Source organism: Meles meles, chromosome 3, assembly GCF_922984935.1.
Source record: "Meles meles chromosome 3, mMelMel3.1 paternal haplotype, whole genome shotgun sequence".
NCBI classification, from domain to species: domain Eukaryota; kingdom Metazoa; phylum Chordata; class Mammalia; order Carnivora; family Mustelidae; genus Meles; species Meles meles.
This window is the reverse complement of record NC_060068.1, coordinates 111,355,409-111,376,447: the sequence shown is the minus strand read 5'-3', so window position 1 is coordinate 111,376,447 and position 21,039 is coordinate 111,355,409. Positions and strand designations below refer to the sequence as shown.

At 49.8% G+C, this 21,039-nt stretch overlaps 1 protein-coding gene across 1 annotated transcript in view; it reads right to left on the bottom strand.

The window, feature by feature from the left end:
* FSTL4 (follistatin like 4) overlaps positions 1–21,039 on the bottom strand; it is a 672,404-nt gene that overhangs the window by 570,858 nt on the left and 80,507 nt on the right. The window contains exon 2 of the mRNA XM_046000921.1: positions 9,911–9,998. The gene's annotated coding sequence lies outside the window, so the exon portion shown is untranslated. The remainder of the gene's footprint in view (positions 1–9,910; positions 9,999–21,039) is intronic.

Here is a 21,039-nt window from a genome sequence, read left to right as displayed (position 1 = left end):
AGCCATTACCTCATTGATTCCTCATTCATGAGGCAGAGACCATCACCGCCCCCACTTCACAGATGAGAAAACTGAGGCCTGGAGATGTAAGTAATTTGCTCTGTCCCTCCTACCCAGAAGCAGCCTGTCCTCTCAAACCCTACCTTCCTTGAGCATACAGCTCAGCCCTATCTCTCAATGAAGCACCCATCTCTCCCTGCCCACCCACCAACCTCACCCTGGCTGAGCCAAACTTCACACTCTTCCCTTGCACCAAACATCTGCCCATTTTATTACTTACTGAGCACCTAGATAGAACCTGGAACATAGCTGGTGCTCATTAAAGGCTCGTTGAATGAGTGGATACATCAATGAATGAGTGATCAGTACTGTGACTTTGTTCTACACTGTCTACTCTGTGCGCAGGTCCCAACAGAGGGAACAGAGGGCATCCCAGAGGAGGGCAGGTAAAACCCTGCCATGCTGACGCATCTTGCCACAACCCAGCCTGGGCATGGTACAGATTTAGTAACTGGAGAAATGGAGTTAAATGAGGAGGAAGGAAATGTAGCAGGGAGCCCTCGGCCTGGGTCCTACGAAGCTATCACAAGCTATCTGCCCACCTCCAACAACACCTTGTTCTAGGACTTGGGCACTGTTTGTTTCAGTTTCCTGAGCTGGAAAGCAGATGCAGACACATTGCTCCGAATCCCCCATGGTGGGCTGTGGGGATTATGAGCTCACTGGGAGGAGGCCTGGAAGCATGGTAGGTTCGAGGCGCAGGTCCTTGGCAAGTTTCTCTCCCCCCGCAGCCTCCCGGACCCAGACTTGCCACCGCCCCTGACAGTGATAAACTCCCCTCAGGAGCCTAGCCACAGAGCGCTGCCCACAGCCATGCTTCTCCCAAGTCCGGCCTGCAAGCAGAGGCCAAATAAAGATGGATATTCTCTCACGCACGGCAAACACAACACCTCAGTCAATCTCTTGGCACCTGAACTGTGTTCATTGTTCTAGTGTGGAATTCCACAGACACTTGTAAACACTTCCATTACTTCCGAAGTTTTATTTATGGTTTTTGTTAAACCTTTACTCTGAAATTTGCCATTTTAAACACTCCCTGACTGAGTAAGATTTATACAGGTTCTTCACACAGAAGCTACCTGTAATGGACAGAGCCAAAATCAATTTATAGGGCCTCAAGAGCAGCTGACAACTCATTTTTATTGAGAAAAGGTTTTCTCAGGAAAAAGAGAGAAAACATTAAGATCCCAGAACATCCGCTTCCCAAGAAGCTGACCACACTGAGTGTACGTCTCTGCACCTTTTTCAAAAAGGGCTCGATCAAACAGCGAGAGACCAAGGATGGAAGCAAGGATGCCGGCCTCCCCTAGAAGAAGTTCCCACCCCTCACTGGCCTTGGAGTGCTCAGAGAGGTGCACGCCCCAAATGAATGCACAGATTCAGTGGAAGCCAAGAGTGGGAGGTAGCAAGGGTAATGGAGAATTCACCCATGTTTGCAAATTTATTCATTGTTCTAAATTCTCATCTGAAACATTATGAAATTTCTCAGTTACAGGATAGAAGGTACCCTCACACCATTTATTGGTATGGGGGGACTTTATACAGAACTGGGCCCTGGATCGTGTTCCTATGGTTTAGCAGTCCATATGGAGCCAAAAGGCCTAATCAATAAGCCCAGTCTGTTGGGTCAAGAAATTGAAACTGGTCTCCTATGCTACAGGAGTTCCAGAAAAGGGAAGTGCATTTGCCTTGTGGTGGGATCTCCCTGATGGCTTTCTTCTCCCATCTGTAGTAAAAGCTGGCAAGGCTTTTCTTACTCCTAAGATAGTTCCCTCAAACAGTATTTCTAAACATACATTATTGCGCCTTCTTCATAGGCGTGTCATTTTGACTTTCTTTCCCATCTTCTGGAAGGGGGAAGGAAGCAGAAGTAGGACATCTAGGTCTCTGCCACCCTCTGGTGCAGAATGCTGCTTCTCTTGGCTCAGGGACCTCCCTTCCTGCCCACGATATTTCTGTGGGGCGGGGGTGGGGGGGGAGGAGGAGGTTAGAGGGGGTGGGGTTTGATCCTCTGATGCTCACACCCGTCTGTTTAGGCCTTATGCCCAGAAACCTGGGCTGATCCTTCCACAGTACTGAATCCCTGGGTCACTCTGAAGTGACCCAGGTTCACTGGATACAGAGATGGAATCAATAGTCAAGGTCTTTCATAGCCTTTAGAGAAGAAAATGAAATCATTTCATCTTTGGACTTCTCAGTACTATTGGAATGACTTTTTTCTTTCTGAACAGTGAAAATCATGTTATAAAAGCATCTTTTTTGTTATTTGTTTGCATCTCTCCCCCACACTCTGGTGTTCTCAAATGAAAAAAAAAAAACTATACCACTTTTTGTACAAAAAAATGCTTAAAAGATTAAAAAAAAAAAATTCCCATCTGAAAGGAGCTTCACCCACATTTTTCCAGGCCTTGTCAAATAAATTAGGAAATCTCTTCCTTTGAAGATCAATGGTTTGGGATGACTTTGAACTCTAAATATCAGGCATTAGCAAGATAATGTTAGGTTTTATTAAGAATGAAAAGAATTTACCAATTTTCTTCCAACAATTCTCTCTGGACTCCACAAGGAAGCTAATCACTAGATAATTGTTCAGTGACTCTTCTGATCCATTCAAATCCACTGAATTGTTTAGTGGGGGCGGAGAAGGTGGGGGAGAGGTCCTTAAGAAACCAGTTACCAAACAGTTGGGCCCTGCAGCCTGGCAAGAACATACAGCCCTGGAAAAAGCCAGAATACCAAAGAATCTGGGTATATTCATCTGTTCAGATTGCCGTAACAGAGTACCACCCACGGCCAGCTTAACCAATAGACATTTATTTCTCATAGTTCACGGTTCTAGAGCCTGGAAGTCCAAAATCAAGGTTCTAGCCAACTGGGACTCTAGTGAGAGCTCTCCTTCTGGCCTGCAAAGGACCCCCTGTTCACTAGGTGAACAGGGGTATGTACCCAGAGAGAGAGAGCATGAGCTTTCTGGTGCCCCTTTGTATAAGGACACTGACCCCACCAGATAGAGCCCCTCCCTCATGACCTCATCTAACCTTGGTTACTTTCTTGGAGGCCATATCTCTAAACACAGCTTCAACACAGGAATTTCCAGGGGACACACACATTCAATTTATAACACCAGATTTGCCACAACTTGGGTCTCCTCTGTTCAGGAATTCCAGGCCCCATTTCCAACCCCTCCTCAGGTGGTCTAAACCTTCTCCATACCTGGTGCCTACCTCTCCCCTCCCCAGTACATCATTCAGGAGCCCCCAGGTTCCCAGAGGCCCCTTCCCAACCCACAGCACTGAGTCCTTTCTGTGCTCAAAAACCTCAGTGGACCCCTCACTAAGCCCAGAATCAGGTCTATAATTTAGATGGTCAGCAAGGGCAATAATTAAAGAACTTGGAATCAGACAGATGTACATGTAAATTCTAGGTCTGACCTTTATTTGCTGTGTGATCTTGGGTCATTCATTTAACCCCTCTGGCCCTTAGTTCCTCTTGTGCACTGCAGGGAAACTAACAGCTCCTACCTGGTCAGGTTGTGGTGGAGACAGAAAGGGATGCAAGAAGTGCCTAACAGAACCCCTGGTACCTAAAACTCAGTAACAAGTCAGCCTCTCTCTATCACCCCTCTCAGTGGTCTCAACCCATCTTGTGGCTTTAATACCACAGAAAGGTCAATGGCCCCTACATGCACAACTCCTGCTCCAACCTCTCCAGAACTCCGGATGAGAAAAACCAGCTAACCACCACCCCCCCCGACAGACACACACATGCACACAGCAAACAAGGAGCCCCAACTTGTCGAGTCCACAGGATCTCTGATCCAGCTTCAGCCTGCTGCACCCGAAGCCAGGCCCAGCTGCCAAGGCTGAAACTCACCTCTCACAGTCACATTCAGCCTGTTGAGAAATCTCTGTCCTGAACAGAACCACTATCCACCACCTTCACGACATCTCTCCAGCCCAGCCAACCATCACCTCTTGCCTGGGGGCCACAGCAGCCTCCCAAGTGGCCTCTCTGCCTCCTGCCTTGCCCCTAAAATGGTCAGGTTTACACAAAGCACAGAAAGATCCTTTTAAAACAGAAGATCCCCCCAGCTCTCCCAGTCAACGTCTCCCAGAGGGCCCCACATCACTGAGGGTGAAGCCCAAACCTGATGCTGGCCTCCAAGGTCCCCGGGGGCACTCTGGCCTCCTCCCGCTGCCCCCTGGGTCAACCCGCAGCTTCCCCCAACTCCCCAACCCGGGCCTCCAGCAGCTCCTTGAGAAGAACAGGCACACTCCTGCTTTAGGCCCTTAAGCACCTGCTATTTGCTCTGCCTGAAATGCTCTCTCCCCAAGTATTCATCCGGCTAATTCCTTAACTCCTTCTCAAACCACTCAGATGTCCTCCTGTCACAGAGGGCCGACTCTGCTACCCTGGTCAAAACTGCAATCCCCACCGGAACGCAAGTACACCCCCCTCTGGTGCCCCCATTCCTCTCCATGGTACGACTCATTCTGTTCCCCTTACACTTAGCTCTTCCTAATGTACTGCATACATTATTGATGTGCTGTATTTATTTGTGTACTAGCTTCTCCTGCTAGAACGTAAACTCACAAGAAAGTGACGTTTACCTGTTGGCCGCTGCACACCCAGCCCCCAGCAGAGTACCACGCAGTACTCACTCAGTAAATACATGTCAGATAAAAGGAAGGCACACATAGATTTCTTCAACGAATATCCACAGAGCATCTCCAAAGCCCATTATGGTCTCACCCTTTCCAGGCACTTCCCCAGGACTTCCCTCCATAGAACCTCTCAACAATCACCCTTGTCTCTCCGTCTGCACTCCTACGTGTTGGACAGACTGCTCCCTGAAGCCCTGACCACCCCCTCTCCACCTGTGGAGATGCAATTTGACCTCCAATGGCCAGTCCACCTCCCCTTCCCCCACCCCCAGAGAGCCTGTGCATCCATTGTAGGGTGCCTGCCCTTGACCTTCTCCAAGCCTTTCCTCTACCCATCCTCCCATCCTGTTGAGCACTGTCATGGGCTGTGGTTTGTTCCATGGTCCCCGCTACTCTAAGATCTTTCACATCAGAACCATGTTTGCTACCCTCAGTCTTACCCACTACATCAGGCACACCTGAGCTGTTCCAGAAAAATTTAGGAGTGAACTAGTATGCATCTGCATCAGCCTGTAAATTAAAAAGTCAAAAGTAACCCAGTTTTAGAGAGTCAGCTAATTTGGCCCCTTGAGACAAGAGTGACATAAAATGACATAATTACTTCCTCCTGCCTGGCTCACAGCCCCATCAACAGCCCCAGAAGGAATATGCTGCCCATCCTTAAGATGCAATCCAGAATGTGGCCAAGTACAGCCTCTCACCCTCTGTAGCTCTTATGCCACCGTGCCCTCCCTCTGCGCCCCTCCCACCCAAGACTGCCCTCCAAATCCACTGAAAAGAAGCCCATACAGGACTCTGTGCATCTAGGAAAATATAAATGATACATATGGCACAAACATAAAGGTCTATAGGGTCTCACACACCAGTCTGACAAGATTTTACCCTTGAAGTAATGAGTTCTGTTCAGTTTCTTGCTCTGAAGAAGGAATGGGGGTGTCCTCATGCCTATGATCAAATACAGCCACCATCCCTGTGCCAAGACCTCCTTCTGTAGGAAATCAACTGACACACCACTCATGACACCCCAGAGCTCATGAGTCCCCAAAGGTTGCTCAACCCTGCATGCCCTTGTCCATGTAGGCATCAACACCCAACAGCATCTGTGTCCAACACTCTACCTGACTCTTGGCCCACTCCCAGCAAGGGACTGAGAGCACCAAGGTTAGGAAAGGGAGGCGAGGCTCTGCTTTAATCACATTTCCACTCCTTTTGCTCATCTTCCCAGAGAAGAAGCCAGTGGAAGTCATGGAAAGTCGAAGGAGCAGGATTATGTAAATTAGACGTCCCTCCCCAAGTCAGCAGTGATCCCACGGCCCAAAGCAGCAATCCAAGTTTTATTTGCTCATAAACATTAATGGGACCAAGCCTCAAGGAAAGGAACAAGAGAAGCCAAATGCCAGAGAGCAAGCAGCACTGTAAAACATGGGTTTGGGGCAGGATGGGGAAGGTCGGGGCTCTGGGGAAAGTGGTCCCAAACCTTCCTTCCACAGGGGGACTGCCTTTGCCCACTTAGGGGGATGGATCTTGGTAGATTTTCAAATGCCTCAGCATTCTGGCAACTCTTTTCTTGAGCAGGAAGAAAACATTTAAAATAAGAAATGTGTTCTTAATGGCCCAACATTTGCCAAAAAGCAGTGACAACAGAGCATAGCCCCTACCGTAAGCAGGCTCTTCTTCAGCCCCAACCACCTCACACCGGGGCAGCGACCCCCGTCTCAGACATCTGGCCTACTGCAAAACTATAGACCCCAAAATTGTCCTTGGGGTCTACAATAAATAATAAAGCCCTGCTTTATCAGTAACAGCCCAAGTGATTTTGAGAAAACCCATACAACCTCAGCCTCCATTCTGTCACCACTAACATGGGGCACATCCCCTGTGTGTCCTGAGGGGCTGGGGGTCTTGTGTTTAAGGAGAGTGTACCCAATCCAAGCCAGGCCCATGCTCCACATGTCAAATGCACATACTCCCTTGATCCTTTCAACAGCTCTATGGGACAGGGACTATGATCCCCATTTTACAGACTTAGAACCTGGAGCTCAGACACCCTAAGCCCCTGGATCAAGGTCTTACAGCTGGAACATGGCAGAGCCAGAACTAGAACCTAAGTCTGGGCCAAGAGTCTGTGCTTTTTAAGCCATACGCTGTGGGACCTGACTCCACACCGTGTCAAACCCAGACCTTGGATAGCAGTTGCTTAAGCAAAGCCTGTTCAACTAAATTGCTCACGTCCTTTGAACACCTCTTTGCCAGACTTAGAAGCAGCCCCAGGTTTGTTCTTCTTCCTCTGACAAGGAAGGGAGCCATGCGAGGGTTGAAGCTATTTCTGATCCCTCCAGCTCTGTATCCAGGTTTTAACTGAGGGAGGGGAAGACCATATTTTCTTTCCCAATTTCTTCTCTCATCTGAATATTGGATTTCCACATGTGGATCTGCAGAAGCCTGGTTCCCCAGAGGAATTCCCGGAGAAGCCATCTGCCTGTGTGCTTCTGAGGCTCCTTGGCAAAGGGAAATGTAGGATGTTAATCAATCATCCGAGGGGGAGCTGCTCACTTTTTCCCTGGGAGGTGGGCAGGCACACGCCCTTGAACATGGAGGCTGTATCACCAGCAAGGCACAGACTCAGGCTCTGCAGCTGCTCAGACCATTCCTGGGTCACCTCCGACTGAGTTCAGATCACGTGCACCCTGCCAGGACCAGGGCAGTGAAGAGCCAGGGCAGAGGGCTGAAGAGGCCTTGAAGAGGCTGACACTTTGTATCAGAAGTGCCCAGGGGCCGCTGCTATGTCTGTGCCCAAACCAGAGCCCATCCCTGACCCAGACAGGGATGCACACTCAAAAGAAGTCAAGTCATAGAGCTATCCCCAGGAGGTCGGCTCAGAAATGTGGCAGGCCTGTACCACACTGACCCTTCGATATGGCAACCCAGCTCCAGCGACATTTCTGTGGGCAGGATAGCTGAGTCTGTATGAGCCACAGTAAGCTACACTTGGGTGGGCCTTCTAGGTACAGCCTTCCCTACCAGGATAGCCACAGGGTTCAATTTACCCCACTGGGAATCAAGGAAGCATTGGTAACCAAACAATGTGAAGAGAAAATCCAGCTTCCCAGTCCTATTAACTAAACCTTGAAAAGCCCCAGAGAGCATCTGGTCTACCATGTAGTCTTATCAGTGGAGAACCCCAATCTCAGAGAGACAAGTACTTCTCAAGGACACACTACAAGCCTCCCAGTCCAGAACTCCAACCCAACACTCATCAGAATCAAGTCCTCCGAGGCTTGGTGACACCCACCTTACACAGCCACCAGTGAGAAGATGGGAGGAGATGGCCACCCCTCAGCCATTCCTGATCCCTGTCAAGGAAGACCCAACCTCTGGAAGGGTTTCTCCTTCTCTGTGTCCCTCTGCTCCTCTCTCCAAGTTGCAGGGATTTCTATCCCATTTTCAGGCTGCCCCATACCTTGACAAAGAGGTTTTCAAAGCGAGAAGAACTTCCTTAAATATCTCAACACTATATGCAAAACAAGGCATTCAGAACAGTTGCTGTAGGGGAGAGAAGATTCGACCGACCAATGTTTCTGCTCATGTCCTGTCCTCTGTGGAGCTTCCTGGGCCCAGGTGAGCTTCATTTGGCCATGAAGGTGAACATACAGACTGGCCATTGTGCCAGCTGCTCCAGCTGAACCAGGAAGGAAACAGCCTTCATGCTCAAGCTGGGAGGGTTCTTGCTGAGTCATGATGTCTGAACAGATATGTCTGTGCTCTGGCTCTCACAGGCCTGTCCCAAGCTTGGGGGAGGCCACCGCAGGCCTGGGGGTAAATGCCCTGCCTAATTTCCACAGTGGGAGGAAATTGAGAGTTTCTGAGTCCATTGCATAGTTGGCATAAGAATATGGAACACTTGATTGCCCCAAGATGTGCACGTGGGGAGAAGAGACTGGTGTAGGGTTTTCATTGGCTTTCTATAACCAAAGGGATCTGTGATCAGATATGCTTGGGAAATAGAGGATTAAAAAAAAGTTGAACAAATTTCTTTTTATAGAAGGACTTTGCACCCAGAGCCTGGGAGATACGGATAGTCATTAAGAATCTCCCAGAAGTGAGCACAGGATACAGTGTTTCCCAGCTGCACTCAGAGGGCCACAGGCAGCTGTAACAGGGCGTCGTCTCCCAGGACTGACACCCAGTAGGACCTTCTGAATAGAGTGAAATGGGATCTAGTGGAAGCTCAGGAGAGAGATACAGATGTTCACAGGAGTCCTCAAGTCCTCAAGTCCCCATGAGGTCTTGGGAAACATGCCTCCTCTTCTATGAGGCCAAATTCCCCACCCAGAAGCACCACCAGTGAGAAGAGACATGCAATGCCCAAGCTTGGTTTCACGTGGACACGGGGCATGTGAATGTAGGCAGATCATGGGGCGACACAGTGGGGGGTGCTCTGGAGTCCTCTCTGGGGACTCACGGCAGCTCCCAAGCACTGAAGATGCTGACGCATCCTGGGCCCCTGTCACCCTGCCCTGCACACCCCCTTACCTCCCTGCTCTCCTCTTACTCCACTTACCAGGGCTTCTCAACCCCAACCAGTTTCTAAAGTGTCCCTGACACAGCTGTCTCTCAGATAAACACAAAGGCTGCTCTGTAACCACAGAGAAGCAAATCTATGCTATCAGATTAACAAAACCAAAAAGCTTCGAAATGACCAGTGCCTGTCCCTACCTCTGTTAAAAACCAGACTGTGTTGAGTCCAAGACTCCTCATCCTCTTCATGACCCCTCCAACTCTCAGTCCTTCTTAGGGGTCAGTCACAACTCTGTCTGTCCCCAGGGTGGAGGTCCCCTTTGTCCATCTCCCTCTGCTACGGTCCCCTACCTCAGCCCCAGCTCCTTCTCTCTGATCCAGAGGCCTCCGCAACCCTCGGGCAGGGTTTCCTTCCCAGGTACAAGCTCTGGTCAGCCAGTCTTGCCCTAAACACCAGGCAAAGCTCTGGAATCTCAGCCCCCCGCACCTAGCTCATGCTCACAGAAGCCCACATGTGCCAGATTTCCCCACTTGCTCCTCATCCGAGGACTGCAAGGCCCGAAAGCACTTCCTTCTTGTGGAGACCCAGCAGCACGTGTGGCCAGACCAACACAAGGAGCAGCCCAAGAGCATCAGGCTCATGGTTGATGTCCCTGTGCCCCACTCACCCGCAGACGTCTGCTCGGTCCCCACACGGCTGCTCGGCGTGCTTTCTCCTGGGCTGATGTGCCCCTTCACAGTCTGCTCCTCAACGGGCTGAAAAGAAGTAAAAATAACATTTTAATTCATGCACTTTGAGATTCCAAAAAATGTTTTCTAGAGGTTCAGAATGTCATCATCTTTGAAGTTCAGCTAAGCCAGCTGCCTCACTTCCCAGAGGAACTGAGAGAGAGTGAGAGCACGCAGAAGGGAATTGGTTCTGGGAGGAGGGGTCTGCCAAAGCAAGTGTCTAAAAATACCAGATTTCATTATTATGAACCCATGAACCCTTCCCATGTATGTGGTTCCTGGACACGGCTTTCTGTCAGCCCAACAGTAAGACTCGGTTAAGAGAGAAAACTCACAAACCTGAATTTACACAGGGAAAGCTGAACGACAACTGTACACACCAGGGGCAGAAATCAGGTCTCTGCCTCCTCTCTCAGTCAAGCTTTGCTCACCAAGCTCCCACCCAGCCACCTTCACAAAAGCCTGAGACGGCTGTACCCAGCCATATCAGGGAAGGTCCAAAGATGATCGAGATCCCAGGAGGCCTCTTGTCCCTCCAGATCCATGGGCTCCTATGGCCCCATGCTCTCCAAAAATGGCACCCTTCACACAGACAACATAGCTGTCTGGTTCCTGCCTGGCCCCCCAACCTAAGGGCATGGAACTTAGCCATTGTATCCCCAGCCTAGAGGCCTAAAATGGATGGATGGACACATGGACAGACAGGAAAGAGAGGGAGAAAGGGTGGGAGAGAACCCAGGCAGCCATGGCCTCACCTGGTCCCCTTGTCCCTCTCCCCCTCAGAAGGGAGTTAGGACTAAACAAACACAAGTCTTGGGACACTGCAACTTACTCAAACCCCCCTGGGCCCCAGTCCCACAATTCCAGCACCTAGAGCCAACACGGGGGCCTCTTGCTCCTTTGCGAAGTCCAGGTTTGAGCCATTTCTGAGACTCTCTCTAGTCTGAGACTCCGGAAATTGGCTGCAAGATCCCATGCCATTCAAGCCATCTTCAGCAGAGAAGGAGAATTCACCAAGTCTCTAAAGCATTCCACTGTGCTTCGGGGCTAGGTCTGGACCCTCGTGTCCACAGACACGGTCTCCCTGTACCTCTCCTGAGTTCCTGGCAAGCAAGCAGCTCTGCCTTCCCAGAAGCTCACCTGTCTACAGCTCCACCCTGAGCACGGAGCTGTGAGGCAGGTCCTAGAATTCCAGTGGGACCAAGGAACACCTGGTGCCGTGGCTGGGGCAGCAGGAAGTCTCCCCTCCCCTCCCGCAACAGCCCCCAGCTGGAGGTGGTTGTGTGCTAGAGGCAAACTGAATGATCTCATCTCAATCCCAGGTGGTTCTGCTGGGCAGTCCTCCCCTGGCCAGCTTGTCTAGCTTCCCTGACCTTGACAACCGCAGAAAAGCTGAGAACACACATGCACACAGGCCATTCATGTTCCCTGCCTGCATTTGCTGGGGCAGCCCCACGTGGGAGTAACAAAACCCAGGATAGAGACAGGATGCACACCAAGGACCAGCAGCCTGACAGCACCCTGGCCATTTAACAAGGAGGGAAGGAGCCATGGATGTTCTTTGGCATTCATCTGACCCCTCACCCCCTGACAGCTTTCTCTCTCAACACACACCATGGCCTGCTAGGGGAAAGCCAGGGGCCTGCATGGAAAAGCAACTCTGGGTTCCCTAGCCCCAAACACGCAGCAGTCATGCAGAGGTCATGGGCCCCCAGACGTCAGCGAGGGCTAAGAGGGGCCAGGAAGTTTTGGGGAAGGGAGTCTATAACATGGGTTAACTTTGGACAGCATTGCAAGGGGGTCATTCCAAATAGGAGAGCAGGGGCAGCCAGGACGAGACAGGAGTATGCAGGGGCAGTGCAGGGGGCTGGGGAGCCACCTGATTAGGCCTGCCCCACCGAGGGAGTGACCTGGGGCCTCCTGCTTCCCCCTCCCCCTGGCCACTGCACACCCCGCAGCTGGCACTTTCTCCTTCCCACAAGTGGTTCCCTTTCTCCAAATGACTACTTGGCAGCACTTTCTTGAGGGGCTTTTAGTGGCTTTTGAAATCTAAGGCTGGAACTGCAAATGCCGCCTCGCCAATTTGCTGGAACACTCCACCTCCCCAGAAATTTCTTCCAAAATGACTTTCTTCCACAAAGTCTTCGGAGTCTTCGGAGTCTTCGGAGCAATGGGCCTTTTAATCAACAATTATTAAGAAGTTTTAAAAGTCACTTTTTAAAAGGCTGTCACAACGAGCCTACTCAGCTATTTTCTCTCTTCCCAAGGGACTACCTGGCAGTGGCGGGAAGTTCGCACCAGCAGAAGGTGGATGGGTGAGAGCAGCCTTCATCCATCACCTAGCGACAGGCCCCTGGACCCTGGAGGGTCCTCAGAGCACACGTCAGCAGCCCGGGCAGCACTGGCTTGATTTATCACAGGCAGGACGTCCCCGTCGCCCGGTCAGGTTGATCTGTTTGTTGACTTCCAAATGCTTCGGTTCCTAGGGGCCCAGGGCCTGGTCTCCCCCACCTGCACACACAGGTGCCTGCTGTCACAGCCTCCCTCACCATCTCTGGGCTGAAAGCTTCTGCACTTGTGGCTCTAGGCCCAGACCCATATACCCAGCTGCTTCTCTGGCATCTCCTCCAACTCAAAATATCCAAGACAATGGATGCATCTGTGCCTGTTTCCTCCAGAGAGGCTTCTTCCCAGCCTCCTGCACCTCAGCGGAAGGCACCACCTTCCCTGGGGCCACAGCCTTGTAATCACCCTGGTTCTCCTTCTCCTCACACCGACACACCGCCTCTGACTCCATCCAGGAGGCCCACAGCTTTCCTGCAAACCACATGGTGCCTACTCCCCCGGCCCCTTCTGGGCAGCAGCCCCTATCTCCCTGCACAGAGCCCTGGCATCCAAACCCGCTCCCCCTCTCCCCAGCCCTTTCGCCTTCTCAAAATCCAAAAGTCAGCCGCCCTTCAGCTCTCAGCTCAACATCCCCTTCTCAAGGAAGCCTCCCTGCCCCAGGACCCAGCTCAGACCTGAATGGTCTTAACACCCCCTTCTGCCTCTTTGGAGTGCGTATCCCAGGCTACCAAGAAATGCATTCACCAGTGGGGTGATGGTTTTGTTTTTATCGACTATCTGACCTCCCTGCTGGTCTTTGAGGCCAGGCCTGGGCTTGTTCTGTTTGAGACTGATCCCAGGGCCTTTCCCACAACAGGTTCTCTGTAAATATTGACAGAATAAATGCATAATTCTGCAAATCCTAGGTAAGAGGTTTCCAGGAGCCTCTCCTTTTCAAGAAGGAAAGGAAAAAGAGAGAGAATTTGGACTCCTCCTGGATGGGGTCCATTTCACCATAAAACCCATGCAGCTGAGAAGTCTCATTATTCTCAAACACAGGAAGCTAGGAGAGATAGAATATGGCATTTAAAAATAAGTCTATGGCAAATGCAATATAACGGAGGGGAGCGAGAAGCTTTGTAATCCCCCAGGGAAATGTCTAGGTGCTCCCACCTCATTACACCTTCTGAATGCCGGTCAGCCTTCACAGAAATGAGGAAGGACCCAGCTGGACGCCTGGGTACATGTAAGATGAGGCTGACCAAGCTGAGGGCTCTCACATGGCATTTCTTCTCTGCCTGGGGTCACCAGTCTCCCAGCCCAGGCCTCTTCCTGTTTTGTTTTGTTTTGTTTTGAGTTCTGGAAATGAGTTGCTCTCGTTGCAACTGTGATTCCTTTGGGGAACCATCCGCCCTGCTCTCTAGATGGTTCTGGGAGGCCATCCATCATACTGCCCCAGCCCCAGCCTCTGACTATAGAGTTGTGCCAAGCTGAAACAATTACAGTATCACATCTCCCTAGATGTCACTGATCTATGTGGACACTTGACCCAGGAAGGACATTTCCATGTCCATATAGTCCTATATGGAGAGAAAGCTTGCTTTCCACTGACTTGCCAAGCTGGAGTCGTGTGAGCCTGGAGCTGCTAGCAGACATCATCCCTGACTGTATGAAGTGAGCCCATCTGCACTAAGAGGATAGGAGACCTAGACATGGATGAGCATCAGGGTGAGCAGGGCCAAGAGAAAGAGAAAGTGAGAGAAAGGGCATTATTTGTGTTGCTGGATCCAGCCTTGCCTAAAGGCAGACTCCCTAAATTTATCCACTACATGAGTTAGTAAACATCCCTTTTGACTCAAATGGGTTTGCCTAAAATCAAGAGTCCAAATGAATATAGCCTTTATCCTCAGAAGCCCCCAAGAGAGACCCCTATGTCTATGCATGAACTTGTCTCTTTCAACTCTATACCAAGTGCCTAAGATTACAGCTGGAGTATAAGACATGCCCATGCCACAGTGATATAGAAGAGAAATCTCAGTGGTGTCTAGTCCCCGTGCCTCACCCCAGCCCCTGGGGTATACCTTCCCCTGCAGACTCTGTGTTTCCATACCCCAGACTCAGGAAGCTCTGAACAGAAGAACTACAACGTCCATTTCCTAGGCCCAGGAGCACTTTCTGAAGTTCCAGCTGTTTTCTCCTTCTATATGGGGTAAGTTCTCTGGAAGCACACCACTCAAACCTTGTCAGCATGGTCAGAAACATGGTCTTTCTGGGTGGAATAGAAATGTCCCTCTGAGCGGTGCTCCTACCCATTCTACCCTCTCCATGCTATACAGTCTAATGGAATTTGCTGGAATCCCCCAACCAATATTGCTAACTCTTTTATCTTCTGTTCTAAAAACCTGTCAAACCCATCATCTCCACTCCACAAAACAAATTTATTTTTTGAGTCATGTAGGAAAAAACTGAAGTTGAAATGTGGTGAGGGTAGAGGCTTTTGTATTGGTGTCAGGCATCTGTAAAATCTAATGGAGTAATTCTTTGACAACATTATCTATGTTTGGCTAATTTGGTGGAGGAGACAATGTCCTCTATTGAAAAGGAAAAATAGAATGCATAGTCCTAGAAAAGCAGAGAGTTGGCCCATCGTGGATAATTTGCTTCTGCTATTCATCCCACAGATAGGTACTCAATTAGAGAGACGTTCACAGGTAAATTTCCATTCATTCTTTTATCACCTCCACACATTCACTTTATCAATGAAATAGTCATTTTTAAAGAAGCTTGAAGCAGAGATGCATGTCAGTAAACAAAAGGACAGGCTTCCTTATCACAGTATGTTTTATCCTTATTATTTAGTCTTCTCCTCCTCAGAAAGCTCTGTGACTAATTCACTCTCAGTCCCCTCTTACTAATGTTTTTCCTATTAATGCAACCCAGACTGGCTCTCTGATGAACTTCGCAAGTCAACCTTTCCTGAACTCCGGCCTCAGGGGCCTGGTCCGAGGGGCGAGGCTAGCTGGAGGGGAAAGAAAACACCCCTGATTCCAAGGAACATGGTCAAATCAGAGGCAAGCAGCCCAAGCAATGGGACCACAAAACCCACAAATGGTCTGCCAAGGGTGGCCACACAGGACAGGGACCGGTATCCTGGCAGCAGCAGGCGCAGCTCACCGCCCAGAGGCACAGTCAGCTAACGCCCCATGACCACGAAGAGAACTTCTCACTGAGCTGCTTCTGCCAGAGTTAGCTCAGAGTACTGACTAAGCTCTTCCTTTGTGCAAGATCTGGGGCTGAGTACTGAAGGCGTGAGGATGCTGCAGCCAAGGTCCTCGCCTCCAAGAAGGTGTCCTACAGGAAAAAAACAAGGGGCAGGAGCATCACCTCTCCCACAAACTCAACTTCAAACTGGGCTCCAACCAAGGAAGGTTTTTCTTCCAGGATGATATACAACTTAAAAGATTCATGCCAAGAGGCTCATTCTGGAAAAAATCTTTCAAGCTCAGTTACGAGCAGCACAGAGGAACACACCAGGGTCTGAACAGATCTCTGACATCAAGCATCAAGGAAGTGCTTTGGTTCATGTTATGTGGCTTGACTATACCACAGTACCCAGATATTTGGTTAAACACTATTCTAGAAGTTTCTGGGAAGGTATTTTTTAGATGAGATGAACACTGGAATCAGGGGCAGTGGCGGGGCACCTGGCTGGCTCAGTCACTGAAGCATGTGACTCCTGATCTGGAGGTTTTTAACTTCAAGCCCCATATTGGGTGTAGAGATTACTTAAAACACACACACACACACACACACACTAAAAAAATCAATCAGGGGCGCCTGGGTGGCTCAGTGGGTTAGGCCGCTGCCTTCGGCTCAGGTCATGATCTCAGTGTCCTGGGATCGAGTCCCGCATCGGGCTCTCTGCTTGGCGGGGAGCCTGCTTCCCCCTCTCTCTCTCTCTCTCCTGCCTGTCTACTTGTGATCTCTCTCTGTCAAATAAATAAATAAAATCTTTAAAAAAAAAATCAATCAATAAGGGGACGCGCGGTTAGGCAGCTTATTCTCCATGATGTGGATGGGCCTCATCCAAACAGCTGAAGACCTGAACAGAAAAAGACTGAGTTTCCCTGAGAAGAGGTGATTCTGCCCACTATAAGAAGCCTTCGGACTCGGACCTTGCAGCCCGCCAGCCTACCCTGCAGATTTTGGCCTCACCAGCTTCCATAGTCACGTGAGTCGATTCCTCAGAGTAAACATCTAAGGAGTTAAACTCTCTCTTCAAATACAAAGCTCCATTGTAAGAGCCCCTGGAATAAAAAAAAAAAAAAATCTGTCTTATCATCCATCGATAAGTAAGAGTAAATATACTTATTCTCTTTCTAGATAACACATCATAATTTTTATTTTTTTTACTGCAAACCTGGTTTATTTCCATGCACAACAATGAGAATTAGGACATCCGATAAAAAAGGAAAGCAGTCTTCTGTCAAACAGAGAAGATCAAGATTCTTAAGTCACTGGCTCTGGGACCTACTACAATGCAAGACTTGCTGTGTTGCTTACAGATGTTAAGCCTCTTTACCTGATGTTTCAGCAGGCTTTTCAAACATGCCTTCCTGTGGGGCCGACTTTTCTCATTCCTTCTGAGAGCCAAGCTGGTATTCCAGATAGCTTATGTTCCTCTTGTATTTATCCAGGAACTTTCTCAGAAAGAACATATTCTGTGTGTGTGTGTGTGTGTGTGTGTGTGTGTGTGTGTGTGTGTGTGTGTGTTCTATTTCTCTGGAGAACACTGACCAATATACCAAGTGGCAGAACTCCCCATATTCTGTGGCATGTGTGGTGGAAACCACCCACCCTGACCACATCAGGACGTGGGGGGAGATTCAGAGCCCACTCAGAAAGGGCTGAAGTTTCAAACCTCGGGGAATAGGGAATGGGAGATGCAGGGGAAACCAACACGCAGGAAGGAGAACAGGCATTCCATATTTTCAACACATACATCCACCTGTCATCTCTGGCTAAGGACCAGGGGCAGGATCTGGACCCCTGAGTAGCTTCTAGGCTCTGCTATCATTCTCATGCCTCGGAGCTACTTGGAAAAAAAGCAAACAGCATTACCTTGAGTCCAAAGCATGGGTACCAGGAAGGCATACGCCTGGCCTTGGATCCCAGGTTAGATGAAACTCCCAGTGAGGAAAGCCTAGGGGCCCACCTGCAGAGCACCAGGCTTCTAACCTCCTCCTCTCCTCTGACCCGGAGAGAAACTGGCTCCTGGGGGCTGCTGGGTTGGCCACACTGGGAGTATCGGCTTCCGTTACCAGTTATGCTGCCCATAGATGGGGAGTCATCATGGGGAGAAAATGTTTATTTTTCCAAAGCAGGGCTTGGAAAAAACTGGATGAAGGAAGGCATCCCCTGTGCATAAATGAGAACAAGTACCCCCAGGTGGTCCTCCAGGCAGATGTACCTGAAGGAGCCTAGTCCTTACAGAGCCCATCCAGGTGGGGGCAAATCCCAGGCTGGAGACAGAGAGGCCTTTTGAGGGCGCTCCAGGAAACAGTTGAGATGTATGGGTTGTCAATCACACTCTTGCTTCATGAATATGCATAAGTTCCATGGATATTCATGAGCATCCCATCAACCTAGCAACAAGAACGGGATTCCTTTTGTTGTTAAACAGCCTCTTAACACCAAGCAGCCTGGTGGGTCAGGAGAGAAGGCTGCAAAGAATGTGCACTTCTCCCCTCTCTGTTCCTTGGCCTCCTGACAGCAAAATGGGGCTAATATTTATTACTGTAGCTAAAATGCATGGCGCCTTTTAGAGGAAGCTGCTGTGTTCCAAATGCAAGCATGACCCCATGAGGGCCACTCACCACCCCCTGCTATACAGATGGAGACTGTGTTCAGACTGCACTTCTGTAAATAGAATTCTACTTCAGAGACTTTTTCTTAAAACATTCTTTCATGACTGGCTTGTATGAGGTCAAGAGGGCTCCTCACACTTTAAATGGAGGACTATTGCAATAATCAAAGTGGGTGTTCTGCAAACAGATGCTTAACCAAACAAGGGAAAGTGCAAAATTCACAGAAGCTGGTCATGCTGCCTCTTTCCCTTGGAGCTCTGCTCCCTCTCTTCCCACCAGCTGACTGTTGCCCCTGAAAGCCAGTGAGAACACTCAGTAACCAGAAGGAGCTGTAGACCCATGAGCTCTTGAAGCAACACGGGAAATCGGAGGCCTTTGGTAAGCAAGTACAGAGGGAAAGAGAACCATAGGGTTGTCTCTTGAAGCCTCCGTGGACAGACGGTCACGTCCTATCACTGCAAAATCCAGACAAAACTAAGGGAGGCCCTGGTCACACACTATGACAGCACCCGTTCACGTAGGAATCCATCTTGTCCCTTGGTGGTAAGATGGTGTCTTTTTGTCATGCTCCAGATGGCACCTTCTGGGAGAAACTTTTCAGTCTCCACCCTGAATCCTGCCCACCCCCAGCTCCACCCCCAGACTTCCTGCACTCGGCATCTTCAGATACCATCTTCTCACCTCTCATTTCCCCACCCCGCTTCTCCACCCACCAGACAATATGAACTCCTTAAAAGGAGGGGTTTCCCCACCACACAGCCTCAAATATAGCCTTGCCAGTTACACACTGAACTTCATTTTTAAGACCTAAAATATGAAATCCTCAGCTGAGACTTTCTTTCTTAACACAGTCAAATATTTAACTTCTCCCTCAGATTCTAAACTTCTCTAAATCTTTTCGCTTGCAGCTAGAACACGAAATTTGGCCATCTTTAAGACGTATCCCATTTCCAATAACACAGCATGTGGCTTTCCTAACCAGCCAGGGGGCTGAGGGTTCATGGAAACCGCAGGACGAGATTCAGCGAGAATGGACATAAGCGAGGAGCATCTCCATGACAGAACAGGCTCAAACAGACCGAAGCCATGTCACTCAACCCGGGGTACATGTGTTAAAGTGCCGTCAACAGTCCCGATGAGACAAGCCAATTAACTGCCACCAGTCATGACTCTCGTCATCTTGTCCTCAAACCCATCCAGGCTTGAGGGCCAGCATGGGGCTGGGAACCAAGAAGGACACCTGCAGCTGGAAGACCAGATGTTAAGAGACCTCAGTATAAACTTTGCAGTATTAAAAAAATAAAAAATAAAAAAACCGGCAAGTTAAGTGTGCTATCTTGTCTGGTATCCTTCACGATGACTTTGAAAGCCTGATGGTGAAACAGAGTCATCTGGAATTTTTTTCCCTCATGCCTCCTCCAAAGTCACTGAAAGAAGATGTCAAGGAAAAAGCTGGCTCTCACTCAGCTGTCCCCTGTGTGCTGTAGCGGGGGGTGGAGAGGGGGGCAGACAGAGAGCCCAGAGAGCCCAGAGTCTCAGAAAAACTCAAACACCCCCAGAGGCAAGCCTGCCCTTCACTCCTTAGCAGCCCACCCATGCAATGAAACCTATCATAACCTGCAGAACAAAAGGGGTAAAGTGAATTCAGTGAAACTGCCAAAAGTGTTTGGTCTGCAGGATACACAGTAACTTGTACCTCGATCCGCTGACTTCAAGAACCATCATTTTGAATGGGTGGTGTCAACACAAGTACCAAGCTCAGAGGCAAGAGGGACATTTCTTAGCAGTATTTAAAACCCCCTTGGAGGGTGCCTGGGGGGCTCAGTAGGTTAAAGCCTCTGCCTTTGGCTCAGGTCATGATCTCAGGGTTCTGGGATCAAGTCCCACATCGGGCTCTCTGCTCAGCAGGGAGCCTGCTTCCTCCTAACTGTCTCTCTGCCTGCCTCTCTGCCTACTTGTGATCTCTGTCAAATAAATAAAATCTTTAAAAAGAAATAAAAAATTAAAAAAAAAATAAAACCACCTTGGAGGGCAAAACAGTGCTGCTGACAATTTTGGGGGGAGGAGAGGAGGGAGTGCAGGGGTGGATGAGGGGTGGGAGTTCAGGGGTGTTTCTTGCTCACCCCAAGTGTCATTTGGCATGTTCCAGCAGCCCCTCCTGGGTCTGCATTCTGCTTTCAGTAAAGTTGGTGTCAACAACAAGATCTGGGGTTTCAGAAGTCCAAAGGAACAACGTCCACCCCTAATTGGGGGAACACCAAAATATTTTTATAAAATATTCTCTAAAAGAAGTCCCAAACGATCAGGTGGCCAGATGAGACCAGGTGGCAGCACAGAAGGGAGACGGGGGAAGGAGCCTGAGGCCCACACCCACCGTGAGCATTCTGTGACGGTGAAGCGCTAAGCAAGAAAAGCATTCCCAACTGCTCTACTTCCTTCCCACAGGGGGCTACCTGGAAAATGGAAGGTAGGGCTCACTCCTTTGCATAAGTTTCCTCCCAGGCCCATCAGTCTCGACTTAAAGGACACCACTGGTTTCCACTCAGTCCAGAGACATAACTGAGCCCCTGTTATCCACCAGGCTCACAGCTAGGGTCGAGGCCCACCGTGATGCACAAAGGCAGGCTGGGGCTGCCCCTGTGGCAGTTTGGCCAGGCTAGTGATGGAGACATTTTGTAAATAATTACACGACGAGTTTCGAAGCACTCACAGTAGGGACAGGTGCTTCAAGCTCTAAGCGGGGCCATGTGCTTGGTAGCCACTGTCCCTCCACAGACTTGGCCAACCCTTGAGAGCAAAGACCTTGGGAATCACACCTGAGGCCTTCCTCTGCATGGAGCTGCCCGTGAGGGGCTTCTGGTTTCTGAGGATCTGAA